Raw genomic sequence first — 13,365 nt, 5'->3', positions numbered from 1 at the left:
TACTTGGTTTTAACATCAAAAGCAATTCAAAATTAAAAGCAAGATGGGTAGAATTTGTCCATTCGTCTTAACGACCTATATATGTTAGGGCTAATCGCTCAGTCATGTCTGAATCTTTGCAACCCCGTGGACTGTAGCCTGCTAGGCTCCTCTGTCCATCAAATTCTCCAGGCAAGAATACTGTAGGGGGTAGCCAATCCCTCCTCCAGGGGATCTTCCCAACCCAGGGATCAAATCTGGGTCTCTTGAATTGCAGGCAGATTCTTTACTGTCTGAGCCACCAGGGAAAACCTACATATGTTATGGGGAACAATAAATAATATAATTCTAACAAATCCAGCGCAGAACCATATTACAGATAATTAGATGCCTAACTATACCTTAACTCCGCTAACACTTAAATTACTTAGAGTTTAGTCTAAGCTGCCATGTCAGAGGCCCCCGAATACAGTGACTTAAAATAGAAATGTTTTTCTTTCACATAACATTCTGAATGCAGGCAGTGGGCCAAGGTTGGCAGGTATCTCTGCTTGATGAGGTCATTTAGGGACCCAATTTTTTTCCGTCTTGTGCTTTGCCATCCCAAGGCTGTCATCACTGTGCATGGGGAACTCTGGCCCCTCAGAACCACCTCAACATTCCAACCCGGGAAAGATGAAAGAGCGAGCAGGGCAAGAAATTTACATGCTTGAAAAAACAAGTTGATCTTCTAGATAAGACAAACCATTGATATAAAAATAATTATCTGGTTGAAAAATCATAATAATTTGGAAATGGTGTGTACCACTTCCTCTCCCACCCTACTGGCCAAAAGTTAATCACGTAGACACAGTTAGCCTCCAGGGAGGCCAGGAAATGTGGTCTGTGGTTAAGATTAAGGTTAGGGTGGACATATGCCTGCCTACAACTCACAGGCTGCTGTTGCCAAAAGCAAAAAGGGCCATTAGCCTCTGCTGCAACATGTAAATACAGGTGTTCACAGAGAGAAACCAGCCGAACAGCAAAGGAATAAGTGGCTCACGAAGGCAGTGAGCGCATCTGTCCCAAGACTTTCTATTTCTCGCAGAGAAAAAAAAATCATTTTGCTGCTGACCCTCAATTATGAGTAAAGAGAAGAGAGCATTAGAATAATTGAGGGAGACTTCCATAAACCCTCCAGGCAACGGTTCACATTTCTACTCCACTGAGCCCTCTGCCAAGAGAAAGGCCCACGTATGCAGTTGGTCAAGGTAACAAGCTGATGTCCCCCTCTTCTCACTTCTGCCAAACGTGGGTGATGTTTGAACACCATCAGGCTGCCTCACACCACCTAACCCATCCCACGCCTTCCGCAGACTCTGAAACCCTCAACAGCCCCAAGAGGGCAGCAGCTTGGAATCCTTGTGCGGAGGTGGCATCAACAACCCAGGCCCCACTGTCCCCAGGAACGTGTTTGCTGTGGATGAAAAGCTCTTCCCCACCGTGAGCGGGACCAGGGGTTAAGGAGTGGCTCTGTGACTCACGGAGACGCAGAGCGGCTGCCCAGAGGACACCAAAACAGGAGACGATCGGGAGGGAATCACATAGCTGCAAGCTGAGCTGGCGTTTGATGAAGCTCCAGGGACTGATGGCAGGAATTCTGCTCTCTCCCATCCAGGGCCCCTCCCGGGGAGGGAATGAGCCCCGCGGAACCTGAGGGGCACCCCTCTGGAGGACACCGTCTATGCAGCAGTGGAGGCCCCAGCCAGGTGGGCCCAGATCCAAGACCACAGACAGGAGCCTTGGTGATAGTCTGGTTCACGTCTCTCTTCTCCCCAGACTCCAAGCTCCGTAAGAGTAGGGGTCATGCCTGTCTTCTGTCCTGCTATGTCCCTTGCGCCTGGCACTGACTAGGTGCTCAGTAAACCTTGGCTGACTGACATCCTCCCAACTCAGGCCCACCTGAAGCCACGGTGCAAGGACGTTTTTCGGCCAGCTGCTACCTGCCGAGAACTGAAACGGCTGTTTCTCTATATGATATTTTCGTTCACATTAACAATTGACAGCTAGGAACCGTCATCCTCGCTGGGACAGAACCCAGGGAAAGCCAGGGTCCCTCCTAGACACTGTGTTCTCGCCTCAGGGCTACAGGTTTCCAGCAGGCGCAGACTCTAAGGAGAGCTCAGCATCTCCAGCACGCAGCCAGTCCCTTAGCTAATCCTCACACAAACCCTGTGGGCTGCAAGTCCACTTGCCACATTTTTCAGAAGAGGAAACAAGCTTGGCAGACTTAAATACAACTCACCCAAGTCCCTTAGCTACAGGCACCAGAGTTGGGTGTGAACCCAGGTCAGTCTGACTCCTAAGCACCAACTCCTTCCACCTACATGGACTCAACACTTGACCTTTTCTGTGGACTGAATCTTGTCCCTCCCACAAAGTTCATGTGTTGAAGCCCATGTAACTGTAGAGGACGTGGGGCCCAGGAGGTGATGAAGATCAAATGAGGTCATGAGGGTAGGCCCTCACCTGGTAAGACCAGCCCTTCTAGGAGGAGGCACCCTCTCTCCATCACGTGAGGACGCAGCAGGAGGTGGTCATCTGCAAGCCAGGAAAAGAGTCCCCACCGGAAACTGACCATGCTGGCACCCCAGTCACAGAATTCCAATCTTCAGCACTGCAAGGGAAAATAATTTCTGTTATTTAAGCCACCCAGTTTTAGGGCATTTTGTCACAGCAGCCTGGACAGACTAATATAAGATTTTTTCTAACATAAAATAGCTCAAAGTTGAATGGAACAAGCATAGAAGGAAGGATTCCTTTCCCCATTGTTCAATATTTTAAGGGGGAAAAAATAGCCTTACTATCTCCCAAGGACATCACAGAGTTTATAGAAGAACTGGGAATTGCTGGAGGGCCGGGTTAACTTCCTCATAAAGAATTTATGGGGCATAAGCACTTGCCAGGAGCTTCCAGAATCTCTTAAAGCAGTTCCTCCCAGTCTGAAGAGCCTGCCTTATAAACGCCTGGCCCTCATCACCCCTCTCTTTAGGGGGCAATGCCTGTTCCCTCTGGAAGGTGGCAGTTCTGCCAAGAGTTGCTCAAGCCTTCCCAGATACACAGAATGTTCAGAACACCAAGGAAGGAGATTGGCATCTCCCCAGCTTCCGAGAGACGGAACTGGAGCTCCTTGCAGTAGGGGCAGTGGGAGGGGTCCCTGGACTCGATGAGCAACAGTCGGTGAACTCTATGTCTGGTCTTAAGACATGAGTTGAAAACCTGTCTCCCATGTCAAAGCACAATGTAAGGAAGTATGTCTGGATAAATTGTGTGAAATAAGTGAATCAATTCGTGGGCAAACAATTATATCCACAAAAATGACAACTAAATAATTAGAGCTATTTGAACACCATGTCAGCCAGAGAGAGAGATAACACAAAAATAAAGAGGAGGAGTAAGGAAGAGAAGAAGGAGGTGGAAAAAGAGAGAAGTGCGTTTTCATCTCTGTTGACCTGAGGCTCCATCAGTCCCCCTTCCAAGTCAGTCTATCTGCCATCAATAGTGGAGGCTGGGGTGACAGGGTCGGGGGTGCGGTGGGCCAGCACTGGTCAAGGGGCTGAGACTCAGAAAGAATTCCATCAAAGCCCCCTTGAGGTTCGCCACATTCTGTCCCATCTCTGCTGAATTGTGCCGAGCACACTAGTGTCTGAAAGTGGGAGGGTCTCGTCTCTGGGCTCAGCCAGCGGTCTATCACCATGAACTCATGGCAGGAGTTCAGGGTCCTCCAGCGCTCTGATGGTACCCTCCTGGGGACACTCCAGGTTTGCTGGTAAACTCCAAGTTCATGCTTCTACATGCCACGTCTCACTGATGCCTCATAACATCCTTAGGAAGAAGATATTGTAACCACCTTCATTTCACAGGAAAGGAAAAGAAGGCTCAAAGAGGCTCATTAACTTTTCTAACTATATAGTGAGTGACCAAGCCAGATTTGAACTCAGATCTTCTTGGCTCCAAATCCATTGCTCCTGCCACCCTTCCAATTTACCTCCCAGTCCTGCGTCCCATCCCTCCATTACATACACGTATACAGGTCTAGACAAATTTGGAGCTGGGCACGATTCAGACTCACCTTGCCTCTGAATGTGTTAGCCATGTGTGCCCTTGGAAGGAAATTATTTGAGCCTGTTAACAAAGGGGATATAAAAGCATAGAATTTAAGCCTGGGGATGAGGCTTGTAAATTGCTGAGCCACCCCAATGTGGGTTGATGCCAAGGTCGAGGTGAATCACTGAGTGTCTACCAGCAGGGAACAAGACTGGGAACCCAAGTCCAAATCAACAAGCCTCCTCAGGCTCTTTCCTAGAAGAAAATCCCACAGCCCTGTCCCTTCCACATCCCACCATATCCAAAAGCCTCCACTGCTCCATCAACAAATATAACTTAAACACATTTGATGATTCACAGCACAGAATAGAAAGACACCCCACCATCCTCGCGGGTACTGGCTCTGCCAAAGCAAACCCTCAAGGCTTTCAGCAGCATCACACACCCTTTTTCAAAAGTGAGTTCAGCCTTCTCAGTAGACGTTTAGCCAGAAACGAAGTTTTGAATCTACATTTTGAACTCCGCTGGAAATAGAAATGCGTTCGCTTTTACCACAAGGCATGAACTAGCTCATCTCTGAGCTCTTTGCATGATCCTGTTTTTTCATGGATGTGGTACGAGGGGGCAAGACATGAAATTTATATGTAATTCTCTTATAAATGTTTTCCCCCGGATATCTAGTTATCCCATTCAAACCCAAGTACATTGTCTTCTAAGTTTTCCAAGTGGTTTAATAATAGAATTGCTTCATTAACTCTGATACATGCTTGGGAATCGAGGAGAAAAATTAGAGAAGAGCTAGAAAAACAAGCAGCTGCAGTCTCATGTATTTCTGAGTTCTAAACACTCATGGACTTGGCAGCTGAGGTTGTTCTATCCAAAAGCCTTTGCTGGGAGCCCTTTGGTTAATGGACTGTCTGCTGTCCCTGCTTTTCCCACGCCAGCCCCTCCGACCCCCTCCCTCCCAGAGGCGGAAGTCATCCTGTCTCTCCCAGCCACTCTCACCTACTTTCTTCCCATCATCCGTAATCTGGGCTCCACTCTCCCGGATAATAAACGCACAGGACTGGGAAGACATCCACTCTCCTGCTCCCGCATCCATTCTGTGACCACGACTCGTGTAGGTTTCTTCTCCATCTCATCCATAGACCAAGGTGGTGTGAATCACTGTGTCTCTCCACTTTGGTTGCACAGAGGAAACAAGAACCCAGACAGCAGAAGTGACTTGACACAGATGACATCGGCCCCACCCCTCCTTCCCTCCCTGGTGGCTCTCAGGTGGAGGCCCACTGCCTGCCGACTGGGCTCCCTCCTGTATCACCCCCTCCTCCCACCTGCCCTGCCACAGCCTCGACAGTCATGGTTCACCCTCCTGCCTGAACTCTTCAAACTCTGCCCAGGCCAGATCAAGTCCCCAGCCTTCCACTTGGCATTCAGGGACCTGAGGATTCATACTAAATCTATCCTTCTCACTACTTGGATCACCAACTTCCAAATGGGTGACCACCCACTCTGCTCTTGGTTGCCCCGAGTCTCATCTCCTTGCAACTCGGACAACCAGTCAGCATCTTCCTGCCCTCTGTGGCCCCTCCCTGGCTGAGTTGCCCAGATATCTCAGTGCGGGCACCCCCCGCCCCCAACACCTGTGGCTCCCTGACCTGGCAGGGCCCTCTGGGAATGGGCCTCCTCTCCCCTGGGCTGTGGGCTCTGCCAGGGTGGGAGCCATGTCCTATTTGGGAGCCCAAAGCTTAGCACAAATCAGATATTGAACAATCAGGCACTGTAGTGAATGAAGCGCCAGGCCTTTTTAAGAGGGATAGTTCTCCACATATTAAGTAATTTCCTCCAAATTGACACTAGAATTATTGTCTATATTGTGAAGGATTTCCAACTGAGTTGCTGAAATAAACTCTTTACCTTCTGGAGGCGTTGAGTAGGAAAATACTTGTACTTCGATTGTAGGTAAGACCCACGCTGAGGGCCTTTTGCAGAGAGTCACCAAGGAGTCCCCCATGAAAAGGGGTGCACCTTGAGTCAAGAGAACCATCCCTGCCCCTCAGGACCCCCCACCACCTCTTCCTCCAAGTAGAGACTGGACTGAGGGGGACAGGGAGAGAGACACATGTCCAGGACTGGGGCTCACAGCCCAGCAGAACTGGAAGGACACGTCTGAATAGAGCTCAGCTGCAGAGCAAGAGGCCATAGGCACAGTCAAAGGGGGCCCAGCTGATGCTATCAGATGGCAGGGGCCTGGCTCCGAGAAGAGGAGGCTTCTCATAGCTGGACCAAGGGCTTTCCACTCAGCCATCCCCAGCAAGTACCTCCTCATGGCTATCAAGTAGGCTCCAGCCCACGCAAAGGGATGCTAGGCATAGAGGAGGAACATTTCCTCTTGGTAATGTCTTTTCTTAGAAACATCATTTCCAGAAATAACCTGCTGACTTAGCCCACCACTGGCCAAGAGTGGGTCTCAGCCCACATTTAAACAATCACTAGCAAGGGAAACAGAATTATCATCACAACCAATCAACCTTAACTTCTTAGGAGATCCCAACAAGCATGGAGCTCCCACAAGGGAACAAAACTGGGGTTCTGTTGATGAGGAAGAAGGAGGGTAGTGGTTGGACCAACTACGAAACTAGAATCTCAGCCCAGCACACTCAGAGCTTCCCAGCTGACTTGATCCCTCACACACCTATCCTGTAGGGTGACATGACCTCAGCTGGGAGAGGCAGTATCTGGATGGAGGACAAGTTCTCATCAGTGGCGTTAGAAAACCTGGATTTTCCAATCTGTTCTGATACTTGAGAGTCATCTGGCATTGGACAAGTCACTTAACCCCTCCAAGCCTGTTTGGTCAACTGAAAATGGGATTATAATTCTTCGCCCAGCTGAAGAATGGTGTGCGTGCTCTGTAAAACCTTATTCCATGTAATGTGGCCACCTTGTCTTCTCTTCAAAGCAGTGTAAAGATGATGGTGATATTAATATAAGATGCAGTTGGCTGGCTGGCACCAATGATGGCTATTTTAGGAGGAGTGGTTACCAAGAAACACGAGGCTCTGGTAACCTTGACAACCATAGGTAAGACAGAAAGATGGAGCATTGACTTTCTGGATTCCATTCTTATCTCCTCCTCGTGAAGCTTGGTATCATGATTTGTTTTGTTAGATGAGGCATCTGCCGGGGCCAGGCAGGGCAGAGCATTGGCCCGGCTAGACTACTCTTAGAATGGTCCAGAGGAGCTCTGGAAGGACACAGACAATTCCCTGTTTCAGAGGTCCCTGGGGAAAGTGCCCGCTTTCTGCCTGGCTCCTTACGGTCCTTGGCACCCTATAAGTCTAGACTACACTAAACACTGTGTGTCAGGGGGAGCCGGATGGCACAGGGCAGACCCTGGTGAGCAGCTACAAACTCAGACAGCAGCTATATATAGGTGCAGGCAGGGCTGCCCAAGAGGCAACTATGATGCTCCTTTGTAAACTCAAAGTGTTTGAGGGCTTCCCTAGTGCCTGCAACTCAGGAGACCCTGGTTCAATCCCTGGGTCGGGAAGATCCCCTGGAGGAGGAAATGGCAACCCAATCCAGTATTCTTGCCTGGAGAATCCCATAGACAGACGAGCCTGGCGGGCAACAATCCATGGGGTCGCAAAGAGTCGGACACAACTGAATGACTAACACATACAAAAGGCACATAACATAAAAAAAGTTACCGACTTATAAACTCAAAGTGTTTGAACCATTTTTTTCATCAAGTAGGTATCGAAAATATTAGATATGGAAGTCTATTTATAACCAATGTGTAGGGTGTGAAGACTACCAAGGCTACAAATGCCCTCATACCCACAATGTAGCTTAAGAGCCAGAATGTGGCTGGCCACATGTACCCTTCCCCATCTCATCCCACCCCCAACATCCAGATACCTCTGGCATGAACTGTCTGTTTACATTTCCTCCTGTGCCTCATAGTTATACAGTATTTGTAGCTCATGTTTCCACTTACAGTCGTACAATTTTTGAACTTTACGTAAGTAGGATGACATCATTCTTCTCCTACTTCCTTCTTTAAATTTTTTGGATCCGCCGTAAATTCCTGAGATCCATCCCTCTTGATGCACTTATTTGTGGGGTATTTGTTGTCATTGCTCTATGGCGTTCCATTGTCGCTACACCAGGAACTCATTTCCTTCCTCTCCTGTCAATGAACACTTGGGTTGCTTCCAATTTTATGCCATTAGGAACAGTGCTGTCATGAGGATTCTCAAGATTTCCTCAAGGAAGTGCACCTGGGCCTGCAACTCCGGTATGTCCTAAGGTACGGGCATCTTTAGCTTTGCTGCTGCTGCTGCTGCGGCTGTCACTTCAGTCGTGTCCAACTCTGTGACGCCAAATTGTTTTCCAAAGGACTTGTCCCAGTTTACATTCCCATCAGAAATGGACAGGTTCATAAATTCTCTTCAAATCTCTTTAATTTAAAATATCTTAATTTTAATGCTTTCCAATTTATCCATCTTTTACCTTTATGACCTATGTTTTTTGTATCTTGTAACATCACTTCAAGTCATAAAAATAAATATCATATTATCTTCTTAAAATGTTATATTTTTTACTTTTATAGATAGGTCTTCAATCTGCCTGAAATTGACTTTTGTAAATACTATGAGGAATGATTTTTTTTTTCCTATATGGCTGTTAATATTTCTGTCTCAGCACCATTAATGAAAAGTACATTTCTGGCGTTCCCTGGAGGCCCAGTGGTTAGGACATTGCACTTTCATTGCAGAGGACGTGAATTCCATTTCTGATCGGGGAACTAAGATCCCACAGGCAGCATGGTATGTGCCCCGCCCCGCTTCAAAAAAAGGAAAGAAAAAGAAAGGTACATTTCACCCACTAATCCACTCTGTTTTGCCATACACTAAGTTGCAATTTACTCCTGGTCCATTTCCCAGTCTACATTTTGCTCCATTGGTTATTTCTATGTGCCTGTGACATTGTCTTAACTATTACACCTTTACTGAGTACTGTTATCTCATGAGGCTACTTCCCATTTTGGTTCTTCTGGAGTATTTTGGTTTTACTTGGCCAGTTGTTTTTGTGTGTATGTTTTGGGATCACACACACACACACACACACACATGCACAAACACACAAAACGTCTGGGGCTTTGAGTAGCATAGAACTGAATGTGTAGTTCAGAAAACAATAACATCTACATGATTTTGACTATTTTGTATCAAAAAACATGATATAGGTTTCCATTTTTTTTCCTGTTTCATAGTAAAAATTGTATCATTTTTCTCAAACTTGTACATACTTTGAAATTTATTTATATGCACTTATTATTTAGACTCCAAGTGCTATTTTTAACATTCTTTTTACTAGACAGAGTATTGAAGTGCATTTGATTGTCCTTTGACTTTTCGTACACAAACTGTATGTCTGTGTGACCCATGAATTGATGATGACAAGGTTATTTTTTGAAATTATTTATTTTAATTGGAGGCTAATTAATTTACAATATTGTAGTGTTTTTTGCCAAACATCTACATGCATCAGCCACAGGCACACATGTAAGCTTATTTTTATATCTATATTCTAGCTGATAGTTGAGGGAATTTGTTGTTCCGTCACTCAGTTGTGTCTGACTCTTTGCCACCCCATGGACTGCAGCACGCCAAGCTTCCCTGTCCTTCACTATCTCCTAGAGTTTGCTCAAACTCATTTCCATTGGGTTGGTGATGCCATCCAACCGTCTCATCCTCTGAGGGAATTATAGAATTAGATTATCACCATTTCACAATGCCTGTTGGATTAATGGATACAAGTAATGATTGTCAATAGCTGCTAATATCTCTCCAAAATAAAGAACTGGTTATTATGCACCTCTTAACTGAAGACCACAAGCGTACCCTATGAAGTAGCCTTGCCTAAAAAAATTCAGTCTAAAATTGATCAAGTCTTTAGACCCAATTGGTAATTTACAGGAGAACAAGTATAGCAGAACCTGTTAAACGACACTGTGGGCATGCAGTAGGCAAAATCCACAACAAACAACCCAGGTTCCTTATCAAGTAAATTGCAAGGGAAAATAACAAACCACGGAGAAGTATCTATAGATGCCAAGAGATCCAAGAGACCTGTCAACAAACCACAACATAGGATTTGAACAAACTATGTATCTGAGCACTGGAGAAACTTGAACTCTGACCACGAAATAAAGATTCACTGTTACCATTTGTTTTTAGGTATGATAGTGGTAATTGTGATTTTATTTTTAGAATGTCAGTATGTATTTCAACAATATATACTGAAGTACTTAGGCATAAAATTGTAAGCTGTCTGGGACTTGCTTAAAAAATAATCCAAAATAGGGACTTCCCTAGCAGTCCAGAGGTTAAGACTCCACACTTTCAATGTAGGGGACATGGGTTCAATCCCTGATCCGGGAAACATCCCTCATGGCCAGTTCTGTTCAGTTCAGTCACTCAGTTGTGTCCAGCTCTTTGAGACCCCATGGACTGTAGCACATCAGGCTTCCCTGTCCATCACCAACTCCTGGAGCTTACTTAAACTCATGTCCATAGAGTCGGTGATGCCATCCAACCATCTCATCCTTTGTTGTCCCCTTCTCCTCCTGCCTTCAATCTTTCCCAGTATCAAAAGAAAAGAAAGAAAGTGAAGTCGCTCAGTCATGTCTGACTCTTTGGGACCCCACGGACTGTAGCCCACCAGGCTTCTCCATCCATGGAATTTTCCAGGCAAGAGTACTGGAGTGGGCTGCCATTTCCTTCTCCAGGGGATCTTCCCAACCCAGGGATTGAACCTGGGTCTCCTGCATTGCAGGCAGACGCTTTACCATCTGAGCCACCAGGGAATCAGTTCTTTGAATCAGGTGGCCAAAGGATTGGAGTTTCAGCTTCAGCATCAGTCCTTCCAATGAATACTCAGGACTGATTTCCTTTAGGACGGACTGGTTGGATCTCCTTGCAGTCCAAGGGACTCTCAAGAGTCTTCTCCAACACCACAGTTCTAAAGCATCTCTTCAGCGCTCAGCTTTCTTTATAGTTCAACTCTCACACCCATACATGACTACTGGAAAAACCATAGCTTTGACTAGACAGACCTTTGTTGGCAAGGTAATGTCTCTGCTTTTTAATATGCTGTGTAGGTTGGTCATAACTTTTCTTCCAAGGAGCAAGCATCTTTTAATTTCATGGCTGCAGTCACCATCTGCAGCGATTTTGGAGCCCCCAAAAATAAAGTCTGTCACTGTTTCCATTGTTTCCCCATTTATTCCAGAGATGTGGCCAAAAGATTTAAAAAGTTTGTTTAATAATCCAAAATAGGGGAGTGGGTGGGGATGGATGCAACAGGATTGGCCATGAGTAGATAAGTCGTTGAAGCTGGTGATATGTGCATGAGAGCGTGTTAAGGTATTCTTTCCAATTCTGTACATTTTAGAAATTTCCCATAGTATAAAGCTTTTTCAAAAAGGCTAAAAGAATATAATACCATCTATTCATTGGATGCAGCTTTCTATATCTTGACATATATGTTACTTCAAATTTTCTAAATGCATTTTTCAAACTTTCTACATTCAAACTGAATTTTTTATCTGCTTTCCCTATCAATTATAGGGAAAGCATCAAGAAGTGGCTAAGTTAGGTCTGGGTGCTGCCAGAACTAGAACCAGAGACCTGAAATAACATTGGAAATCTTGCTGAGGGAGTCAGGCTGGTCAGGAGAGCTATGCATTTGTGTAGGAAAGTGGACCAGCTTTCACCTCCTCAGACTCAGAAGCTCCACCTCCTGATTGCCCAACTGCTGACACCCATGCCCTTGAAGGGCTGATTGGATGATAAGAAAGGATTTCTGAGAATTAATTTGCAACTCAAAATAGGATGACCAGAGGGATCAAACAGTCCAGAACAATGATTGCCCATAATGTGTGGTCCATCAGTAAAATATTTAGAGTATGCATCCTCAATAAATGCACATTTATCTTTTATAAACTGGTAAGTAGTGAAGATTAAACTACAACATTATGCGGAGCTTCCCTGCCGGCATGAGTGGTAAAGAACCCGCCTGCCAATGCAGGAGACATAAAAGAGTCGGGTTTGACCCCTGGGCCACAAAGATTCCCAGGGTCGGGAAGATCCCTTGGAGGAGGACATGGCAACCCACTCGAGTATTCTTGCCTGGAGAATCCCCGTGGACAGAGGAACCTGGGGGGCTACAGTAGATAGAGTCACAAAGAGTTGGGCACGACTGAAGAGACTTAGCACACACGCACCACATTATGCACACTGTAACAAGTAAACTGAAAATAGAATGTTCGGAAAAGTAAATATAAATGGAAGCGCTAATATTTGTCCCCACTCTCCAGTGAATCATCTCATCTCCCAAAGCAGCAATAGCCAAACAATAATAGCAAAGTTCCTGCTGAAAACCCTATGAGATACAGATAATTTAATCACATTCGAGGAAACCAGGGATCAGGAAGGTCACACCCTTGATTTGCATCAAACCTACTGGGGGACACAGCCAGGACGTGAACTTGGGTGGGCCTGACTTCAGATACCGAGGGCGACTTTTTCATCTGCTGTCTTTTCTCCAGTGTCAGGGGCAAGTGAGCTAAGACTGAGCCTGAGCGGGAGTGGACTTGCCGGGGCTGTCATGTGCTGGTGGGTTAGTCACTAAGCCAGGTCTGACTCTCGTGACCCCACAAACTGTAGCCAGCCAGGCTCCTCTGTCCATGGCATTCTCCAGGCAAGAATACTGGAGCGGGTTGCCATGCCCTCCTCCAGGAGATCTTCCTGACTCAGGAATTGAACCCCGATCTCCTGCATTGCAGGCAGATTCTTTACCAACTCAGCTATGAGGGAAGCCCCAGTGCTATCATAGTCAATAACTATAAGCTGAAACAGCCATGACTTCAGTACCATATGTAATTTTTGTAAATACTTGCTTTCTGACTGCATAGGAATAAAAATGCCCATTACACTAACCAGATACCTAAAATTAGAAAATAAGGCACTTTTAAACCTCTGAAACATCTACTGGTATATAATTATTCACTGCCTACAGACTTCATATTTTTAAAATAGTCACAAAGAGCAGGAATGATTAAGCTGGCATTAGTTCAGTTCAGTCGCTCAGTCATGTCCGACTGTTTGCAACCCCATGGACTGCAGCACGCCAGGCCTCCCTGTCCATCTCCAATACCGGGAGTTTAGCCACACTCATGCCCACTGAGTCAGTGATGCCATCCAATCATCTCATCCTCTGTCGTCCCCT

At 46.1% G+C, this 13,365-nt stretch overlaps 1 non-coding gene across 1 annotated transcript; it reads right to left on the bottom strand.

Annotated features, from left to right (window-relative positions):
- Positions 1-10,870: 10,870 nt before the first annotated feature.
- TRNAC-GCA (transfer RNA cysteine (anticodon GCA)) lies at positions 10,871-10,942 on the bottom strand. Its single transcript has one exon. It is a non-coding gene; the product is annotated as a tRNA-Cys (tRNA).
- Between the last annotated feature and the right edge of the window lie 2,423 nt (positions 10,943-13,365).

This window comes from Ovis canadensis, chromosome 3 (genome assembly GCF_042477335.2).
Source record: "Ovis canadensis isolate MfBH-ARS-UI-01 breed Bighorn chromosome 3, ARS-UI_OviCan_v2, whole genome shotgun sequence".
NCBI classification, from domain to species: Eukaryota; Metazoa; Chordata; class Mammalia; order Artiodactyla; family Bovidae; genus Ovis; species Ovis canadensis.
Note: the sequence above shows the minus strand (reverse complement) of the source record. Positions and strands in the feature narration are given on the sequence as shown.